The 21014-nt window shown below is 49.3% G+C and overlaps 1 protein-coding gene across 1 annotated transcript in view; it reads right to left on the bottom strand.

Moving 5' to 3' along the window:
* Nucleotides 1–21014, bottom strand: part of STT3B (STT3 oligosaccharyltransferase complex catalytic subunit B) — an 872418-nt gene that overhangs the window by 205793 nt on the left and 645611 nt on the right. The gene's annotated exons all lie outside the window — the stretch shown is intronic.

Genomic DNA, 21014 nt, shown 5'->3' with positions numbered 1-21014 from the left:
GGTAGTCGAGCCGCTTGGCTCCTTGTTGCCAGGACCGGGAAGATCCCTGGATCCATTAGGCCGGTAGCTACTTGAGCCTTGGTACCTTTGTTGCAGGTGACGGGACATACTTTGTCCCTCCTGCTTGCGGGCCTCCCTGGGAAGGAGTTGCCCTTGCAGGGTGCTTTGGAAAATAAAATACTCCCCTTCCTGATATTCTTTGACGTATTTCTTAACAGAGCACTGCACCGCGCTAACCAGTTCTTTTGGGGACCAGGGAGTAAGTGCATTGCACAGCCATCCCATCCGTAGTCTTCTCCAAGGCACAGGAGGCAGAGGGCGTGCAGGTCGTCGCAAGATGAGCACCCACTGAAGCCTGCCATGGCCGACATGCGCCGGGGACAGGCAGGACACCCGTGGACGATGTGTCTAAAAGTTAAGTTTCAGAATGAAAAAGAAATTAGGGGAAAAAGGTTTTCAATTACAGGCCAAACCCTCAACCATGAGCACTGGAGAAGTTGGTCCGCTCCTGTTGATGCAGAAAAGAGGACTGAAGTGCGCATCCGTTGGGCAGGGTTGGGGCAGCGCATGTTCTCTGGGCCACACCCCGACATGTGGCGAAATGGAAAGGGAAATAATTTTTTCTAGCGCAAAGGTTCCGTTCACGTGTCAGCAGCAAAGTAGCCTCGATTCCTGGTTCCAAGGTGAAGGATGGGTGCGCACCAAAAAGACTCCAAGTAGGGGTGTAAGAATTCCTGAGGCAAAGTCAACAGGAAGAGTGCGCATCAAACTCCAAGATGGAGTAAAAATGAGAGGAGATACATTAACTAAAGATAGTAAAGGGAGCCATACGCAGATACATTTAAAAAGTGCACATCTGGGGTTGTACATATGTCAATTTAAAGCTTTTGTTGTGTTTAAACTAGTGGATCTAACAATAGTAAAAAACCAAGGTGAATATTATGATCTTTTTTAATCACAAGATTGACGTCAATCAGGAGGGTAAAAATCAAATGAAAATAGAGATTCATAATATATCAACGATAAAAACAGATTAATTGATAGATTAAACAAAGGAAAAAAAATCGTTGTGTAGCATTTTTAAAAAGCAGAAATTATTTTGATTTTCAGATAATTAAGCAGCAATTGATAGTGCCCACTCAAATTGATTAGTGTGTCATGTTTGATAATATATAGAGAAAAAAACAATTTGGTATGTATAGGCAGTCGAAATTGACTTGGTCACCATTCAGGACATCCCCTTCAACACGTATGCAGGACATTGCTAAGATGCACAGCTAAAGTAAGGAAATCTCATTCGGAATGGGTCTGAGTTACGACTAAGACTCATGCCGTGGCCTCAAGTGGGTTAGTTGTCAAAAACAGTATTGCGACATATGACAACGTATTGGTATGCTACATAAAAAGGTTGGCTGTTTTAGAGCTGCGGAAGATGTACCAGAGAGAAAAAGATCCAGCCGAGGATTGGGTGCGTAATCAGCATAAAGGGGAAGATAAAATGCCTTTGGCTCCCATTTCCGCTCTAGAGAAGAAATCGCAGATACAGAGGCAAAAGCAACTGAAAGCAGCGGTAATAATCTGACATATGACACCCCCCGCTTATAACAGTGAGGACAATACGGAAGAGCAAAAAGTAGAGAACGCAAATATATCTTGACACAAAATAAAAGTAAACAGCGCGATGAGAGAAAGGGCCGACAAGATAGACAAATGGAGAGAGAGGAAGAAGGAAGGAGAAACAAATAAAGGACAAAGCTAAGGGAATAACAATAGTACAGAACAAATGGATGGGAGGAAAGGTATTTAAGCTGGATGATAAGGGCGTTGTTGGGGTTAGAGAAAAGAAAAGCGGGTAAAGAAAGAAAAGTAAGAATAGCATATAAAGAAGAGAAAGAAAGAATGCAAGCCAAGGGAAGAACGAAGAAGGTACAAGGAAAGGAAAAAAATAGGACACTAAAAAAGAAGAAGCGTAAATGATGAAAGTATGTAGTTTGCAAAGGAGGAGAGGAAGATGAATTAAGGGATACGAGAGGAATAAATGACGAGAAGTAGAGGATTAAAAGACGAAATCAAGTATGTGTCAAAGAAGCATATTGCTGATCGAAGCACAAGAACGACAAGAGAGGGTCACAACAGCCCCGCAGGGAACTGCAAGGAATACCAAGAATATCAACACAAGCTGATGAGTGAGACACAGAAGATGGGAATATAATAGGGAATTTATATAGGCAAATGAGGGACAAAGGAGGGAATAAAACCCAAGAGAACGTAGAAGGATCTCTATTGAGGGAAACTTATGATGTCATCGGACGTACCTCTAGACGAGCATAGAACGCCTTTTTAAAATAGACTAGATCTTGATGATGCAGAAAAATATCAGTCATCCAAGTTGGGACATAAAGAGAAGGAAAGAGCGCACAGGGAGGGCGCACACATTTTCAAAAGAATCTAGTGTAGAGAAAGGGGTACAATTGTTAAATCTAGAGGACCCCAAAGAAAGAACACTAGAATCGACACTAGCTACTGACCGACCACAAGCACAATCATGCAGTGCAGCCGATGTATCCCTGCCTTATGCAAGTATGTTAAGGGCACTACTAAGATAGACCAAATGGGCAAGACTAGTTCCGCCTGGAAGACGAGAAGTAGGCAGGTATGATTATGGACCAGGATTTTCACAATTCACATTATTAGGTAAGGGAGGGGACAACCACAATATATACCGTGGCCACAAATGGATAAAGACAATTTAAGATGGGAAAATGGATTTATGAATTAGAGAGAATTGCATCAGGAATGACGGTGCCTATTGGTGACAAACTGCTTGGTAGCAGCCATTGTAGGGGAGAGCTGAGAACATTTGGAAGTGAGCAGTATATGCATGGAGCGCCATTTAATAATTGCAGAACAGATGTATGGTGGGCGCTCAGAGTACAGAATCCAGATACAGCAGATATGGGTGCGATTAGGACTAGGAAAATGGGGGGGGGGGGGCGGAGGGATGAAGACCATGTTACTTTTATTCAAGAGAGATGGCACCTTGAGACGCGTGAAACATGGGATTAATCTGTAGCGCCACATTTTGTGTCAGGGGCTGCCCAAGCCAGTGCAACAGCAAATGAATAAACTGGTGGCAATGCAAGCAAATCCATGGCCACCAGTTTATTCATTTGCTGTTGCACTGGCTGGGGCAGCAAATCCATGGCCAGACATACAATTGACAATCTTGCATCACTGCCGATTGTTGCAGGAGAAGAAGGAACAAATTACTTACCTGTAACTGTTGTTCTCCAGCATGGGTCTGGCATGGATTCACATGCTCATGAATATTCCCCGTCAGGCCGGGAATCCTCAGTATAGAAAAAAATCAGTATCAGTTTCGTTTCTGATCTGCGTTTCTTAGCAGTAACCAATCATTGGTCTCTGGATCATACTGCCCCCATCCAATGACTGCCCTCTCCCTAAGCCCCGCCTCCGGCAGCCATCCTCAGATTTGGTAGCACGTAAAGTGGCAGTATGATCAAGTGAAGAGCCGCAGAGGGGTAGGCGGGATGGTTCGCATGTGAATCCATGCCAGACCCATGCTTGCTGGAGAACAGTTACTGGTAAGTAACTTGTTCCTTCTCCAGCATGGGGTCTGGCATGGATTCACATGCTCATGAATAAGAGAATACATAGCAGTACACACATGCACAACCACGGGAGGTGGCAACAGGCAACATTAAGCAACTCTTACCTCCTCACCAGGCTCACCTTAGGCGAACAGGTTGCGCAGCACTGCTTGGCCGACCCTGGACTCCTCCCTGGAGTCCCGATCAACGCAGTAGAATCTTGTGAAGGTGTGCATCGACCTCCACGTCGCAGCCCTGCAGATGTCCAGCAAGGGCACACCAGACAGGAACGCTGTGGTAGCAGCGATCACTCTGGTCGAGTGGGCTCTCGGACGGCCGGGCAGCTGTCGGTTTGCCAACCGGTGACAGTGCATGATGCAGCCGGAGAGCCATCTGGAAATGGAAGTCTTCGAGAGAGCCTCCCCTTGATTCACAGTCCCAAAGTTCACAAACAGCTGTGACGTCTTCTGAAAACTTTTGCGGTCCACGTAGAACTTCAGTGCTCTAGCTACATCCAGCGAGTGCAGAGTCCTCTCGGCCGGCGATGAAGGCGACGGGAAGAAAACTGGCAACACCAAGGGCTCGTTGAGGTGGAAGTCCGACGGCACCTTGGGCATAAAGGATGGGTGTGTCCTCAGCACCACCCTCGTGTCATGAAAAGTCAAGTATGGAGGCTTGCAAGATAGGGGCTGGATCTCTCCCACTCGTGCGGAGGTGATGGCCACGAGGAAAGCTGTCTTCCATGACAGGAACTTCAAAGGCGCCGAATGCATAGGCTCGAATGGGGCCCCCCATGAGCTTGGTCAGTACCACATTAAGCTCCCACGCCGGTACAGGAGCCTTCACCGGCGGGAATGATCGGAATAGTCCCTTCATGAATTCTTTCACCAGGCGATGAGACCACAAGGACGCCCGTTCCGTTGTCCTGGTATATCGGGAGATTTCAGCAAGATGTATTTCGATGGAGGCGTGAGCCAGTCCAGCTTTGGCCAGCGACAGTTGGTACGGCAGTACTTGAGGGTCCGTAATCCGCAGAGGGTTAATCTTCTGTGCACTGCACCAGACAGAGAACCTCTTCCATTTATGTCTGTAGCACCTGAGAGTTGAGGACGCCCTGGCCTTTGCAAGAACCTCTCTGCAGTCGGCCAGGATGTCGTACCCTCCAAACTCTAGTGCTGCAGGAGCCAGGCCTGCAAGTTCAGCGACTCCGGGTTGTGGTGAAGAATGGCGCCTCCTTTTCTGGAGAGGTCTGCGTCTGTCAGCAGCTTGACTGGTGGGGACGTTGACAAGTCCAGAAGGTCCGGGAACCAGATCGGTCTCGGCCACGCCAGTGCGACGAGGATCATCCTGCACCGGGACCTCTTGAGCTGGTTGATGAGCCGGAGCAGCAACGGCAGCGGAGGGAACGCATAAAGAAATAGGCCGTCCCAGGGGAACGATAAAGCATCGCCCATGCTCCTCGGCTGGGGGAACCTGCTGGCGAACCTCCGGCACTTGGAATTCGTCGCCAAGAGATCGATTTGGGGTTCACCCCATCGTCGGAAGAGTCGATCCACTTGATCCTGGCATAGTTCCCCACTCGTGGCACAAGCGCAGCTCCCTGCCGAGTGAGTCAGAGATCGTGTTTTTTATTCCTGCCAGATGAAGAGGCACCAGAAACATCCTGTGGGCGAAGGCCCAATGCCACAGATCCTGGGCTTCCGTGGATAGGGCCGGGGACCTAGTTCTGCCCTGTTTCCGGATGTAGAACATCGTGGTGGTGTTTTCGGTGAAGATCCTCACCACCTTGCCCTTGAGGGACGGAGGAAAGGACCTGAGGGCCAAGAACACAGCGCGGAGCTCCAAGATGTTGATGTGGAGAGACTTCTCCTCCGGGAGCCAAAGGCCTCTCGCGTGAAGATCTCCGGAGTGTGCACCCCAACCTTCCAGGGCTGCGTCTGTCGTCACCGTCTCCTGGTGAGCTGGGGTCTGAAAGTCTGTGCCCGCTGACAGATGGGAGCGGGTACCCCACCACAGGATTGCCTGACAGAACATCTCGTTGAGGGATCCTGTCCTCGAAGCTGCCCGTCGACTGGATCCAGCGGGCGTCAAGGAACTCCAGGGCGACTTGCGACAGAACCAGGTGGGATTTTGGAAAGTTGGAGAATCCCAGGTCCGTGAGCAGCTGGACGGTCTTCGCAGTGTGCTCCACGGCGAGCTCCGTTGTCCTTGCCCGGATGAGACAGTCGTCCAGGTAGGGGTAGACGTGGATCCCCTGTAGGCGCAGCCGTGCCACCACCGGTGCGAGGCACTTGGTGAACACCCTGGGTGCTGACTTCAATCCGAATGGGAGGGCCTTGAACTGGTAGTGCCGCCCTTGGACCACGAACCTGAGGAACTTTCAGTGTCTTTTTAGAATGGGGATGTGGAAGTACGCATCCTCCAAGTCCAACGACGACAGGAAATCGCCCTCCTCCAGCTGTCCCAGCACATGATGGAGGGTGACCATACGGAACTTCTGTGCCTTGATGTACTTGTTCAGTCGTCGTAGGCCCAGGATGGGGCGCCATCCTCCTGTCTTCTTTCTTACGAGGAAGCACAGTGAGTAAACTCCGGAGCCCCGAAGCCTCTTTGGGACGAGCTTGATGGCACCCTTCTTGAGCATCGCCCTTACTTCCAACAGTAGTTGAGGGACGTGATTTTCCTTCCTGGCCACGGGTGGAACGCGAGGGCACTTCTGAAACTCGAGGGCGTGCCCTTGGGCCAGGGCGTCCAGCACCCAACGGTCGGTGGAGATGGACTCCCACACGCTGACGAACCTCGCCAGCCGGCCTCCCACTGGTTTGGAGGCCGCCTTGCCTCCTTGGCGCCGACGACAGGCACCACCTGACTTGCCGCGTCCCCTGTAGGCTTCCTGGGACGAAGATCTTGCCGCTTGGCAGTAAGTGGAGGGGCCACTGCCGGATCCCTTGGAGGCACCTTGTCTGCCTCCGGAGCTCCGAAAGGACGGCCGTCGTTGGAGCACTCCCAGTGCCCGGGCAGTCGGTGTCTGTCTTGATGGCCTGAAGGGACTCATCAACCGCCTTTCCAAACAGGTTGTTCCCGTCGAAGGGCATGTCCAGAACCTTGGTTTGTACGTCCTGGCGGAAACCTGTGGCCTTGAGACATCCTCGTCTCAAGCAAATGTCGTTGCCCAACTGACGGAAACCGGTGTCGGCGATGTCCGTTGCCACCATGATGGTGTGGTCCGAAGCAATCTCCCCCTCCTGTAGGAGTTCAAGGGCCTCATCCCTTTTGGCGTTCGGAAGGCAGTCTAACAGAGGGGCGATTTTGAACCACAACTCCCTGTCGTAGCGGGCTACGATAGCCAGGGCGTTGGCCGCCTTGATAGTCGCTGCGGATGAGATGATCCGTCGTCCCATCGTGTCCAACTTCCTGCCCTCGCCGTCCGGCGGGGAAGTTGATGTTGAGGCTGATGCCCCCCCCAGCTTTCTTCTTTGCCGCCGCCGAGACGACCGAATCCGGGGTAGGTTGTGCCCGAAGGCACAAGGGGGCAGCGTCAGGGACCCGGTACTTCTTCTCGTACCGGTCTCTTTGCCGGCGCCGTGGCAGGGTTCTTAAGGAGGGCGAGCCCCTCATCCCAGATGTCATCAAGAAGCAGTACGGCGAGTACAGTCTTCCTTTTAGCCTTGCGCTGTTGGTAAAGGAACCCTTCTTTCTTCTTTTCTTCTGGGCAGAGCTGAAAAAGCTTGGATGCCCTGGAAATCAAGGCATGAAAGGATCCAATCTCGTCAGGCGGGGACGCCCGAGCAGGAGGTGAGGGGGACACGTCCCGTTGTCGCCCCCGTTGTCATCTGTACCTGTCGTAGCCGTGTCCGTGCCTGTATCATCCCTGTGGGTAGTAGACCGGGGGGAAGGCAGAGCAGGCCGCAGAGGTGGGAGAGGTGGCGTAGGATGCGTCGTCCTCCTCTTATGCGGTGGACTCTCCGAAGGTCCTGGCTCCGGTTCCCCCGTTGGGTCTGGCTCAGGTACCTCCGTCGGAGGAAGGGGCAACCTTGTCCTTATCTCCGAGCATAAGGACTGAATCGCAGACAAAATGGCCGCTGAGGTGTCCAGCGGCGCCGGAAACAACGGGCGCGAGGGCTCTTGAGGAGCCTTGTCGGCGACAGTCGCTCTCGTCGTCGCCGTCGTCAGGATCCCTCCCGATGGGCTGGGCCTCTTCCACGACTTCGATGAGCTCTTCTTCAGAGGTTGTGTCTGTATCCACGATGGCCACCAGCTCCTCCCCCACCTTTTCCAACGAGGACTTCGTGGGGGTCTTCTCAATGGGCCTGAAAGACTCCCCCCCCCTCCGCGGTGGCAGGGAGACTCTGGGTCCTGAGGGCGCTCCACTGGTGAAGCCTCCACAGGCTGAGCCAGGGCCGCGGCGACATCCTCAATCGAGGTCTTAGCAGTGTGAATTAAGGCCATCGCCACCTTCTGGACGCCTGGGGCCTTCATCTTGGGGGGGGGGGGGAGGGGCCGAGCCTTGCTCCACCTCTGCTGGAATCTTTGAGATCGGCAGGGGCCTCTCCAGAAGCTTCACCGGGTTCTCGGACTTCCTCTTACCCGAGCCAGAGCGTTGGCTCGTGGTTGATGGCACCGGGGAGGATGCGCCCTGCCTGGCAGCCAAGGAGCCCAACCGTTCGGCGCTCAAGGTGCCCGCGGACTTGCGGTGCTTAGCCTTTTCTTGGGCCCCCGTCGCGGGGCACCCTCACAGGACTTAGAAGACCGCTCAGACTTCTTTTTCTTCTTCTCGCCTGACGGGCTCTTCCCTTCCAGCCAGTTGGCGAGACGGAGGTGGCGATCCTTCATGGTCCGCTCTGACATGTTTCCACAAAACGCACAGTCCTTCTCCTTGTGCGTCTTGTCCTCATGGAGACAGTAGAGGCATAGCGAATGCTCGTCCTCCATGAAAACATTCTGAAGCTGGCATCCAGGGCAGGTCCTGAACAGCTTCCCGGGCGTCGAGCTTCCTTTCTCCTGGGCCATGTCCGGGGTAGGCCTCGGAACTTCTGGAATCCTCCAAAAGCGTAACTCGACGAATCTTCACCCTTGAGGGGCGTGCAAAACTCCGAAACGGATCCCCGTTGATCGATGTAGAAACGATGGAGCTTGAGGCTCTATTTAACCGAAAAATGAGAAATCTCCTGAAAAAGCGCAAAAACGCAGCAAAAGCTCGAGAGCTATAGCACGAGGACTCCCAACACTTGAACGTGCAGTAAAAATCTGAGGATGGCTACCGGAGGCGGGGCTTAGGAAGAGGGCAGTCATTGGCTGGGGACAGTATGACCTAGAGACCAGTGATTGGTTACTACTAAGAAAGACAGATCAGAAACGAAACGGACACTGATTTTTTTCTATACCGAGGATTCCCGGCCTGACGGGGAATATTCATGAGCATGTGAATCCATGCCAGACCCCATGCTGGAGAATAAGAAGAAAGCCGAGATAAGGATATGGCGAAGTTAGTCCGAAAAAAGTTTTCAAAAATAGTCAGAGGGAGCAGTACTGACAAGCAATGAAGATGGGGTGACATAGGCGATGCATCAGTGCAGCAATACAACAGTATCCCATGGATCAGAGTGGGTAAAACATGTTTTGCCCAAGAGGAAGAGGGGAATGGGCCCAGAGGAGGACAAAGAGGTGGATTTCAAAACCTGGGAGAAGAGGATTTAATGGCAGACAGCCGCAACAATGCTGGCATTGTGGACAATAGGACACATAGCCAGAATATTCAGAAGCAGAGGAGTCATGCAGCAAAATTGGCAAGCTCCAAGAGAGGGGAATGTGCTATGCTCTGCAAAATAATCCAGAAACACAGAAATATTATCCCAAAATCACACGCAGGTTCAGACATGTGTGCTGCAACCACAGAAAATGCAGCAAGCGCCATTACAAATGCAATCACCACAAGGGCAATCACATCAAGCACAGACACAACAGGCTATGGTGCCACAATGTAATATGAATACAGCAAGCACCTTCCCCCTAATTAGGGAGTGTGGTTGTGGTAGGAGGAAATCCTTTCACAGGTACAGGGATGAATTTATACCCACAATAAGACAGCAACCTGATGCGTTTAGTAACATTAGTGTTCCTGTGTCCGTGAGCAGAAAATATCCAATGTCAGGTATTGCCATGAATGCACAGGGATTTGCTGGGGTCGTCAGTTTAGTTCCTTTTACAGACAAATTATCAATCCCTATAGGAGAACACGACATGTCTGTGCCATTATTATATTCTAGGCAGACGCCAGTTAACATGTTAGGGCGTGATTTGATGACACAACTTAACATGAAGATATCTTTTACTGACAAAGGAATAGTGTGCTGCACTCCAGAGATATATTATGTGAGAGAGTGTATATTAGTTTTTACAGGACAGAAAGCATTATGAGGGATTCCTTTGGACCCAGAAGTATTTTTATATTGAGTGGCTGTTTTATTATCGTGGTTAGCCAGATTGATAAGTAAACTATCAAGAATACCTGATGCATTTTTGTTTAGACAAGAAATCCCTGTGGATGAAGGGCAGATTATCCCCCAGTAGTTAGAAGCAGCAGTGGTCAGAGATGAGAGTGTAGTTCTTCATGGGACATATGAGGGAAGGGGGGGGGATAATAAGGATGAGAACCCAGACGACAAATTAGTATCCCCCTGCCCTCTCTACCCAAGTCAAACTTATTGCTTAAAAGTAGAGCATAGAGAAATGCCAGAGAATGGCATTGGTGGAAAAGGAACCATTTTTTTCCAGGTAGATTTAGAGAAAGCACCAAAGATTGTATGGACCACAAGTCCATATGACATGCGTCTATTAAAATGAGTTACAACAGTTAAAAATCAAGCTTAAACCAGGAGTACTTGCCACATGCAAAGCAATACCCCATGTCCAGAGGTGGATGAAGGTATATTCAAGACAATTTCCGCTTTAATAAAGCAAGGAATATTGTACCATCCGATTTACCATGTAATATGGCTGTGTACCCACTGAGAAAATAGACGGTGTGGGAACGTGGAGATTTATACAGGATCTTCAACCTCTAAACAATATAGTCGAAGCAGAGTTTCCTTTTGTTCCAATTCCCGCAACAATATTGTGTAACATCTACTCTAAGGCAAAATATTTTACAGTCCGATTTAAAGAATGTGTTCTTTTCAATTCTCCTCAATGAAGACTCACAGGATTGGACTTCCTATTCATATAGAAATATCTGCCTGAAACATACTCGTTTACCCTAGGGTTTGTGAGTCCTCTAGATGGACCTCTGCAATGTTCAGCTCGAAAGTTCAATATGTAGATGAGATTTTGGTGTGCAGTGAGAAGAAAGATGTAGAGATGATGCAATTAAGTGTACGACTATACTCTGAGATGTGATCTAAAATGCACAAAGAAGCTAGAATACTGTCAGGAAAAGGTTTTGTAAATACGACAATTGATTTCTCATGAGCGAAGGAAGTTGACGCCTGAAAGAGCAGCCACAATTATGAAGACCTCAGAACCTTAAACAGGGAGAGAAATCCAACAAAACCTAGGCCTATGTAACTACTGTAGAGCCTGGGCTTTCGATTACAATACATCTATTCCACCACTTTTAAAAGAACTTAAAGGACAGGTGAACAAGAGAAAAATAACGTGGAGGGATGAGTTGACTGAAGGGTTTGAGGAATTAAAAATGCAATCAGTACAGACCCTGCGTTAGGTATTCCAGATTATCATGAAGACTTTCTTATTTTCTCACCCAAATGGAGAAGTCATGACAGCAGTGCTTGATCAGAAAACATTAGGACATGGACATAAACCATTGGCTTACAATAGTGGGATCTTTAGATCCAGTTACGAAAGGGCATTATCCCTCTGAGCAGTCTTTAGCTGCTGCTGGATTCGCAATTGAAAAAGCTTGAAGTACAATAATGGGGTGTTTAGTAACATTTGTTGAACATGCATTATTTGAAATTTCTAAGAAAACCAAAAGTACATTGACCATGCAAAGAGCATCAGGATAAGTGGTAAGAATCTCGAATTCTGCGATTAGAATTGCAAGATGTTAGACAGTGAACCCAGCAAAGTGTCTAGTAGAACCTGTAGGGGAGGATGATTATGTACATGATTGCACAATCTATACTGAATGTTAGGATATTCTTTCAGCAGTTACCTTTATTGACAGTTCAGAAATGTACCTAACGATTGGCAAAGGGAATACTAGATCAGCGGTAGTGAAGCTGAACCGAGAGGGTAAATTTGAAGTATTGACAAGCACAAGATTTCCTTTGCATTATTCAGCACAGGCAGCGGAATAAGTGGCGCTTATCACTGCGCTTCAAAGGTTTGAAGTGGAGGACAGGACGGTGTATTCTGACTTCGTCTATGTGATGTGAACCGTACACACAGGTCCGTCACACTGGAAGAGGGGCTACCTCAGAGCAGACAGCTCTTCAGTGCAACATGCGGTCCTATGGGATAACCGTATTGAAGCATCACAACTCCCAGGGACTCCAGCAGTCAAAATGAGCAGCGCATTCTAAAAGGACATTTAATTTCTCCCGAAAACAAAGCTGCAGATTCAGAAGTCAAAAAGGCAGCCTATTTCTCAACCATATCTATTTTTGAAATAGGTGTTAAATGACAGAACGATGCATGTTGGTAAAGGAGAGCTTTGACATGCTGTCCATTGTCAAGTTAATTGAGATACAAGGGTGAGTACCTAAAGAACAGAAGAACTTACCGAAGAAACGGGTGTACTTTAAACCCACCCCCCCGCCCCCCGGGGCAATTTGGAGACAGGATAGTACTGGAAAGCCAGTTATGCCTCTAGCATAAGCGTAGCGCTGGAGTAACTTCACTACCCTGCGCTTTTGACACTAGAGAGTCTTGCTGCTACAATTTCAGAGGAGTGGATTTCGTCAAATCTGTTAGAGCATGCGGCACAGTTTATTGTAAATTGCATCGTGTGCCAGAAATGTATTTCAGGGCACACTTTGCGAACAGTGAGGGGAGCAGTTCCTAGACCCAATGGCCCATTTCAGCACCTACACAAACTATGTAGATATGCTGCACACAAGCAACGGTTACAGATCTATGCTGGTTGTGGTGTGTCCTTTTTCCAGAAGGAACAGGACATGTCCATGCACACAACCCGACGCTGCACGTGCCGCCAAGCTCCTTGTGCATGAGGCATTTCCAAGATGGGGTGTGCGGTCTGACATTGGACCGCATTTTGTAAATGAACTATTTGAACAGATCAACAAGTTACTTACCCCTGGTAACGTTCTTTCGACTGGATGGGTCTCCAACGTATTCCTCATCTTGATACATCTTTTGCAGCTTCAGATACTTGGGGAAATAATTTTGGCAGAGGGTGCTGTGCATCTATTCCGTCGACTATGTCCCTTGAGGGCCTCCGTCTCAAAGACAACGTCATCACCAGAATATAAAGCACACGCATCACCCCTTGGCTTCAGTTCTGTAATATCCGATTCTACAGCACGGTAGCTTGGGAGGGGCGATGAGGAATATGTGGGAGGAACATCCAGTCGAAAGAACACTACCAGGGCTAAGTAACTTGTTCTTTCGAAAGGATTGTGTCCGCCCACGTATTTGTCATCTTTTGATAGACTCCCAAAGGAGTGGTGGTTTCAGAGGAGGGAGTATGATTTGCTTTTAGAGTTAATACAGTGAAGGTCGGCTTTATCAAATGCTCCTTCCTTAGGTAAATGGGAGTCTTGACAGTAATGATTTACAAAGGTATGGATGGTAGACAAAGTGGGTGCCGCACAAATGTCCCTTATTGGCACCCCTCACTCTAGGGCAGAGGATGTTGCCATGCCCCTCGTTGAATGGAACCTTCAGACTTCGAGTGTATCTCCCAGCTCATCTATAGCATTCTACAATGTTCAAAATAATTCATCAGGACAGGATTTGTTTTGTTACTGCTAGTCCTAATTTATGACCCGTATATCCAATGAAGAGCTGATCATCTTGGCGAATCTTGGGTCAAGTCTGTGTAGCCCCTCTTCCCTTCCAGGATGAGGGGGCGAGAAAAAAGTTGTTAAAACAATCTTTTGAGACATATGGAATTCAGAACAACCTTGTCTCTAAAAAGAAGTAAAGGGGGTTCCAACGCCTGAAACTCGCTCACCCTGCGGGCTGATGTTAGAGCTACTAGTAAAATTGTCTTAGATGGCAGAAGTTTTATTGGACACGAATGAAGAGGCTCAAAAGGAGCACACATGAGTATTTTTAGAACAAGATTCAAATTCCAAATAGGGGCTTGAAAAGGAGTTTGGGTGTGGGGGGAACACATTGTTAAGCCCTTGAGAAATTGTATGCCTAAGGGACTTTTAAAAGTATGACACTTCCTCAGAAGAGTGCTTAAAAATTGAAAGCACTGCCAAATAACCTTTAATGGCTCCAATCTGGATCCCTAGATTTGCCAAATGTAGCAAGAAAGACATCTTAGGTGCATTATGTTGAAATGGGTTCACATTCTTATTCCTGCACGAGTTGCAGAACCTGTTCCAACGGCACAAGGATTAAGTTGCTGGCCTTCTGGCCGAAAGCAAAATCTCCATTACGTCATCCCGGAGTTTCCAATCCTCATTTCGCAAACTAACAGAAACCATGTGTGAAGTCTTGACCTCTGGATGGAGAACCCAACCCTCCTCTCGTGAGAGAAGAACAAGTTACTTCTTACCTTGTAACGTTCTTTCGACGGGATGTTCCTCCGACGTATTCCTCATCTTAGATATCTCCTTCCAACTCTGCTGGCCTCGGAAAATTTTTTCTCTAGAGGGCGCTGCGCGTCGACGTCCTCCGAGTCTATGTCCCTCGACAGCCGCCGTATCGCCACTCCTGTAAGTGTTTCCTCCAGTCCCCATCATTCGTTGAGTAATAAGGATTTTGAGAAAGTTCGGGCAATCCATTATCCTAATTGCTCCAAATTGGGACAGGAGGACGTGGTACCCAGGCCGCCATGACACGTCCATCTGCCCTCCAATGCGTCTTCCACAAAGAGGACCTTCGAAGGGATTGTGTCCTCCGATGTATTCCTCATCTTAGATATCTCCTTCCAGCTCTGCTGGCCTCGGAAAATATTTTCTCTAGAGGGCGCTGCGCGTCGACGTCCTCCGAGTCGATGTCCCTCGACAGCCGCTGTATCGACGTCGACGTCATCCTGCCTATAAAGGCCGCGCGCAGCGTCCGTTGCTCAGTTCTGTTTTGTAGCCCACAATAATACTTTCTGGACTAACTAATCACCCTGAAGGAGCGTAAACTGCAACAACAAGGGAAGTAGAACTGCGGGGATGGATGGGAGGGTCGATGAGGAATACGTCGGAGGAACATCCCGTCGAAAGAACGTTACAAGGTAAGAAGTAACTTGTTCTTCGAAGGGATTGTGTCCTCCAACGTATTCCTCATCTTAGATAGGCTCCCATAGCAGTATTCTATTATCGGAGGAGGGAGTACTGACTTCACGCTGTCTTCTATTGATGAATAGAATGCAGTACAGCCCTTCCAAACCTAGTCTCTTGACTGGAGGAGGAATCCATATTGTAAAAACGTGTAAAGGCATGGACAGACGACCATCTAGCAGCCGCACATATGTCTTTAACCGGCACGCCTCTTTTGAGGGCCGATGAAGCTGCAATACCTCTGGTCGAATGAGCTCTAAGGTTTTGAGGGGGCTCTTTCCCTGCCAGTTTATAACATTCCAGAATGGCTAGAATGATCCATCTGGAAATGGTCTGCTTAGTTATTGGTAACCCCAGCTTGTGACCTGCGTAACCTACAAACAGCTGGTCTGCCTGTCTTATCCTGGCTAGTCTACTGATGTAAAAACTTAAAGCCCTCCTAGGGTCTAGCCTGTGTAACCTCTCTTCCTCTTTCCCCGGGTGAGGAGGAGGATAGAAAGATGGTAGGGTAATATTCTGAGTGATATGGAATTCAGAAACCACCTTTGGGAGGAAATTAGGCTTCACTTGCAGGACAACTTTGTCTTTGTGAAATATTGTGTGAGGGGGTTTACAAGAAAGAGCTTGTAATTCGCTCACCCTTCTAGCAGATGTAAGTGCTATTAATAAAACAGTTTTAAGGGTAAGGAATCTTAACGAACAAGAATGGAGAGGTTCGAAAGGTGTACCCATCAGGAAAGTTAGCACTAAGTTTAAATGCCATAGGGGAATTTGGAATGGTCTTGGGGGATAAACATTGGTTAAACCCTTTAGAAACTGTATTACCAAGGGTAATTTGAAATAGTATGGTTCTTCCGCAGTACGCTTAAAGATGGATAGCGCTGCGAGATAGCCCTTAATGGTGCCAACTTGAAGGCCTGAATTTGCCAAATGTAGTAGGAAGGACAAAACCTTTGGTGTACCACATGAAAAAGGGTCGATATTCTGTTCTCTACACCAGCTGCAAAATCTGTTCCAACGGCAGCGGTATAAAGACTTTGTTGCTGGCCTCCTTGCCGAAAGCAACACCTCCATAACATCATCAGGGAGGTCCCAATCCTTGTACCTCAGCCTTTCAGAAGCCAAGCGTAAAGGTTGAGGGTTTTGGTGTCTGGATGGAGAACCGGACCTCCCTTCTGTGAGAGTAGGTTCTCTCTGAGTGGAAGTCGAATTGGAGGGCAGATGGACAAGTCTAGAAGGTCCGGGTACCACGTTCTCCTGGCCCAATCCGGGGCAATTAGGATCATGGTTCTCCGGAATCTTCTCAACCTCCTGATCATTTGAGGAATGACAGTGACCGGTGGGAACGCGTACAGAAGCGGAAACTCCCAGTCCACTATGAACGTGTCTCCCAGAGCTCCTCTCGGGGGAAATTCCCTTGAGCAGAACAGGTCGCATTTCCTGTTTAGGCTGGTGGCGAACAGATCTACCCGAGGGGTTCCCCAAAGGGCGAAGATCTCTTGAAGGACTTCCTGAGCTAGCTCCCACTCGTGGGAGACTGTTCTGCCTGCTCAGAGCGTCCGCTGTCAAGTTCTTCTCTCCGGCTAGGTGAACTGCCGATAGAGAGATTCCTTCTTGGATTGCCCAAAACCAGAGCTGCATCGCCTCTCTGCACAGGGGTAGTGATCCTACGCCTCCTTTTGTTGAGGTAATGCATGGCCACCGTGTTGTCCGTCATTATCAGGACGTTCTTCCCTTGTACAGCTGGCTGGTACGCCTCAGCGCAAGTCTGATGGCTCTCAGCTCTAACAGGTTGATATGTAGTCTGGACTCCGATGGAGACCAACGACCGCTGATGGTCAAGTCGTTGGCGTGGGCTCCCCACCCCGTGAGTGAGGCATCCGTGACTACTGTTATCTCCGGCCAGGGTTGCCAAAACTGTTCTCCTTTCAGAATGTTCTCATGACAGGCCCACCACTGAAGGTCTCGAGCCACCCTGCCGGGAACCTGAAGAAGATCTGTCATTCTCCCTGAGAATTGTGACCACTGAGTCCTCAGTGCCCACTGGAGGGATCTCATTCTCAGGCGAGCCTCTGGCACTAGGAAAATGCAGGATGCCATGAGGCCTAGCAACCTCAAAAAGTCGAAGCCTGGGAGACGTTGGGCATGTTGGAACTTGGTAACCATCTGTAGAATATCTTGAGCCCTCACCTCTGGTGGCGAGGCTTTTCCCAGGGCAGTGTCCAGGATCGCTCCTATGAACTGGAGTCTCTGCGATGGTATCATTTGTGACTTCTTTAAATTGAGGGAGAAGCCCAGTCTGTGAAGGAAGTGGCACACGTGATTTAGCTGGATCTGAGCTTGTTCCGGAGAAACAGCCCTGATCAACCAATCGTCCAGGTAGGGGCAGACGTGAATCCCTTCCCTCCTTAGACTTGCAGCCACTACCGACATTAACTTGGTGAAGACCCTCGGGGCGGAGGTCAGCCCAAATGGCAGCACTCGAAATTGATAGTGAGAGTTGCCAATTGCGAACCTCAGGTATTTCCTGTGTTTGAGATGGATAGGCACATGGAAATAAGTGTTCTGAAGGTCCAGAGATACCAACCAGTCCTGGAACTGAAGGGCCTGGAGGATCTGAGAAAGAGTGACCATCTTGAATTTGTCTTTTCTGAGGAATTTGTTCAATTCTCGCAAGTCCAAGATGGGTCTCAGTCCTCCGTCTTTCTTTGGAATGAGAAAGTAAGGGGAGTACCAGCCCTTGTTCCTCTCCACTACAGGTACCGGTTCTATGGCACCTTTCTCTAGCAGGTCCCAAATTTCCTGCAAGAGGAGCGGATCTGGAGCTTTCTGAGAGCTGATCCCCGGTGGATGACTGAGGTATACGTAGGAAAGGCAGGCAGTAACCTTGGGCAACTGTTTCCAGTGCCCAAGCATCTGACGTGATAGCCTGCCATACCGCCAGATGTTGAGTCAACCTGCCTCCTACAGGTATCCTGTGGGGGAAGTCCTCAGTGGTTTTGGGGCGGCTGATGCAGATGCCGATTGTAAAGAGGTACCTGCTGTTGCTGCGGCTTTTGAATATCTACCCCGTCCACCTCGGGTAGTTTTGTCCCCTTTGAGCCGGTCGTCCTCTACCTCTTCCGAATGCGGAGAAGAAGCGAAAGGACTTGCCCCTTGCAGAGGTTCCTGTGGGACGAAAAGGAGTCTGACGGATTGCAGCACCTAGGGATTTTGCTGCTGCTTTTGAAGTTTGCAGTTTCTCTAAACTGTCATCCGCCTTTTTGCCGAACAAAGAAGAGCCATCGAATGGCATGTTCAAGAGCCTGGCTTGCACATCTGGGGCAAAACCTGACTTTCTCAACCAAGCGAATCTCCTGCTTGATGTACTTGCCGCCATTGTTCTGCTGATACTGTCAGCCGAATCAATGCCCGTCTGGAGGGATTCACACATAGCGTCTTTACCGTCCTGTATAATATTCAGGAACTCATCCCTTTCTTCTCCCTCCGGGATGCAGTCAGCCGCTGTGGAAGTACACTCCCAAAGTGTATGGCTGAACCTAGCAAGGGTGCAAGTAGCATTAACAGATTTTAACGCCATGCTACATGCTGAAAAGACTTTCTTTGCCATAGCATCATATTTTTTATCATCCCTGTCCTGTGGGACGGTAGGATAAGCCGTCTTGACATCGGTAGAGGATGCTGCCTGTACCACCAGACTTTCTGGGGATGGGTGTTTAGACAAAAACCCTGGGTGTGTAGAAGATACCCTGTACTTTGTAGACAGTTTTTTTATTTACTGCTGGTACTACATCTGGGGTTTCCCAGTTTGTCATGATCTTTCTCTGAAGAGCTTTATGAAAAGGCACCACAGGATCCTCCTGTGGGCCTTTGTCAAGAATATCCGTGAGGTCATCTTGTTAGAAAGATTGTGGAGGTGCAGACCACCCCATGAACTCTGTGATCCTGGCCATTAAGGCTCTATAGGGGGTTTCAGCATGCTCCCCCGGGTCTGGCTTAGCAAACTCCACCTCAGGGGAAGTGTCTAACCCACTTGCCTCATGTAAAGAATCATGAAGATCCTTTAATCTGCGCTCTTCAGAGGAAAATTCCTCTCTAATTGGGGTTACAGGTCCCTGCAACACAAATGTGTCTTCCTGTTCAGACAATTCACCCTCTTCCAAAATTGAGGACATAGTTCTCAATTGTTCTGAACTCATAAAGGGAGTAAATCCCATTTCCAAGGCAGAGGGTGCCGAACTTGTCATTATCGGCCTCGAAAACGTCGATGTCGTCGACGTCGACGGCTTCGAGCGTGACGTCGAAAACAAAGGCGGAGGCCTCGAAGACCTCGACAGAATTGGAATTCTACTCAACAATCTCGAAGCCATCGACGTCGAGGACCTGGGGATAGTCACTTGGTGTGTCGTAACCGTGACTTTTCTTGGCGTCGACGCTGGTGTCGAAGCTGGCGTCGAGTCGACAGACCCGTGTGTCGAAGGTCCCTTCGACAACGGCGTCGAAGACATCGACCTCGACGGAACCTTCGAGGAAGGTTTGGAGGTCATAGTCTTACTCGAGGGTTCGAGACGCGCTCGAGAGGTTTCCTTCGCCGGGTACTGCGACTCGCGGCGTTTTTGACCTTCGGTTCTTTCGACCAGAGCATCGCTCTCGGCAGTCTTCGAGGGGGTCGAGGCCGCTTTCTCGAAGACGCTCATCATATTTTTGCGGAATTCCTCCCATTCAGCCCAGGAACTATGTTTCGTGGGGCAAGGGATTCTTTTTGGCGAAACAGAGGAAGAGGAAGACGGAGAAGGGGATCTTCGACGTCTCCATCATCGAGTGCTTCGATCTCGAGGAGTGATGTGACCCACTCCGAGACCTGGAGCGCGAATGGTGACGAGGAGAGGAATGTCTCGACTTCGTCGTCGAAGAAGCTGCTTTAAAAGTCTTACCTTTCTCCAGCTTCCCCCTACGCTCCTTCAGGGCCTTAGCTGTCATGGACATACAGTCCTCGCATTCCGAACAATGGTGTTCAGCTCCCAAACACCACAGACACTCTGTGAGGGTCAGTCAACGACATCTTTTTCCCACAATCTCGACATTTCTTGAAGCCGGATCGAGGAGTTGTCGGTTCTGACGAGGAAGCCATCGAGTATGCATCGAATGACTCGAGGTAAATAGGATAAATCTGACTAAGAACTGAGCAACGGTATTCCGAGGCACTGAGTAAGCGCAGAAAAACGGAACTGTACAACGGACGCTGCGCGCGGCCTTTATAGGCAGGATGACGTCGACACAGCGGCTGTCGAGGGACATCGACTCGGAGGACGTCGACGCGCAGCGCCCTCTAGAGAAAACATTTTCCGAGGCCAGCAGAGCTGGAAGGAGATATCTAAGATGAGGAATACGTCGGAGGACACAATCCCTTTGAAGGTCCTCTTTGTGGAAGACGCATTGGAGGGCAGATGGACGTGTCAAGGCGGCCTGGGTACCACGTCCTCCTGTCCCAATTTGGAGCAATTAGGATAATGGATTGCCCGAACTTTCTCAAAATCCTTATTACTCAACGAATGATGGGGACTGGAGGAAACACTTACAGGAGTGGCAACGCCCAGTCCACTACGGACGTGTCCCTAGAGCTCCCCTTAGGGGAAACTCCATGGAGGAGACCAGTTTGTACTTTCTGTTGACACTAGTCACAAGCTAGTTCCCATTCGGAGACACTGCTCTGCCTGCTCAGAACATCCGCCGCTTTGTTCTACTCTAAGGCCACGTGAACTGCCGATAGGGAGACTGCTTGAATTGCCCAGAACCAGCGCTGCATTGCCTCTCTGCACAGTGGTATTGACCCTACGCCTCCTCACTTCTTGAGGTAGTAAATGGCCACTGTGTTGTCCGTCATTATGAAATTCTTTCCCTGTACAGAGGGCAGAAAGGCCTTCAGTGCTAGTCTGCTTGCCCCCCAGCTCCAAAAGGTTGATGTGTAATTTGG

The sequence above is a fragment of the Ambystoma mexicanum genome, chromosome 2q, assembly GCF_040938575.1.
Source record: "Ambystoma mexicanum isolate Mex_15411 chromosome 2q, UKY_AmexF1_1, whole genome shotgun sequence".
NCBI classification, from domain to species: Eukaryota; Metazoa; Chordata; class Amphibia; order Caudata; family Ambystomatidae; genus Ambystoma; species Ambystoma mexicanum.
Note: the sequence above shows the minus strand (reverse complement) of the source record. Positions and strands in the feature narration are given on the sequence as shown.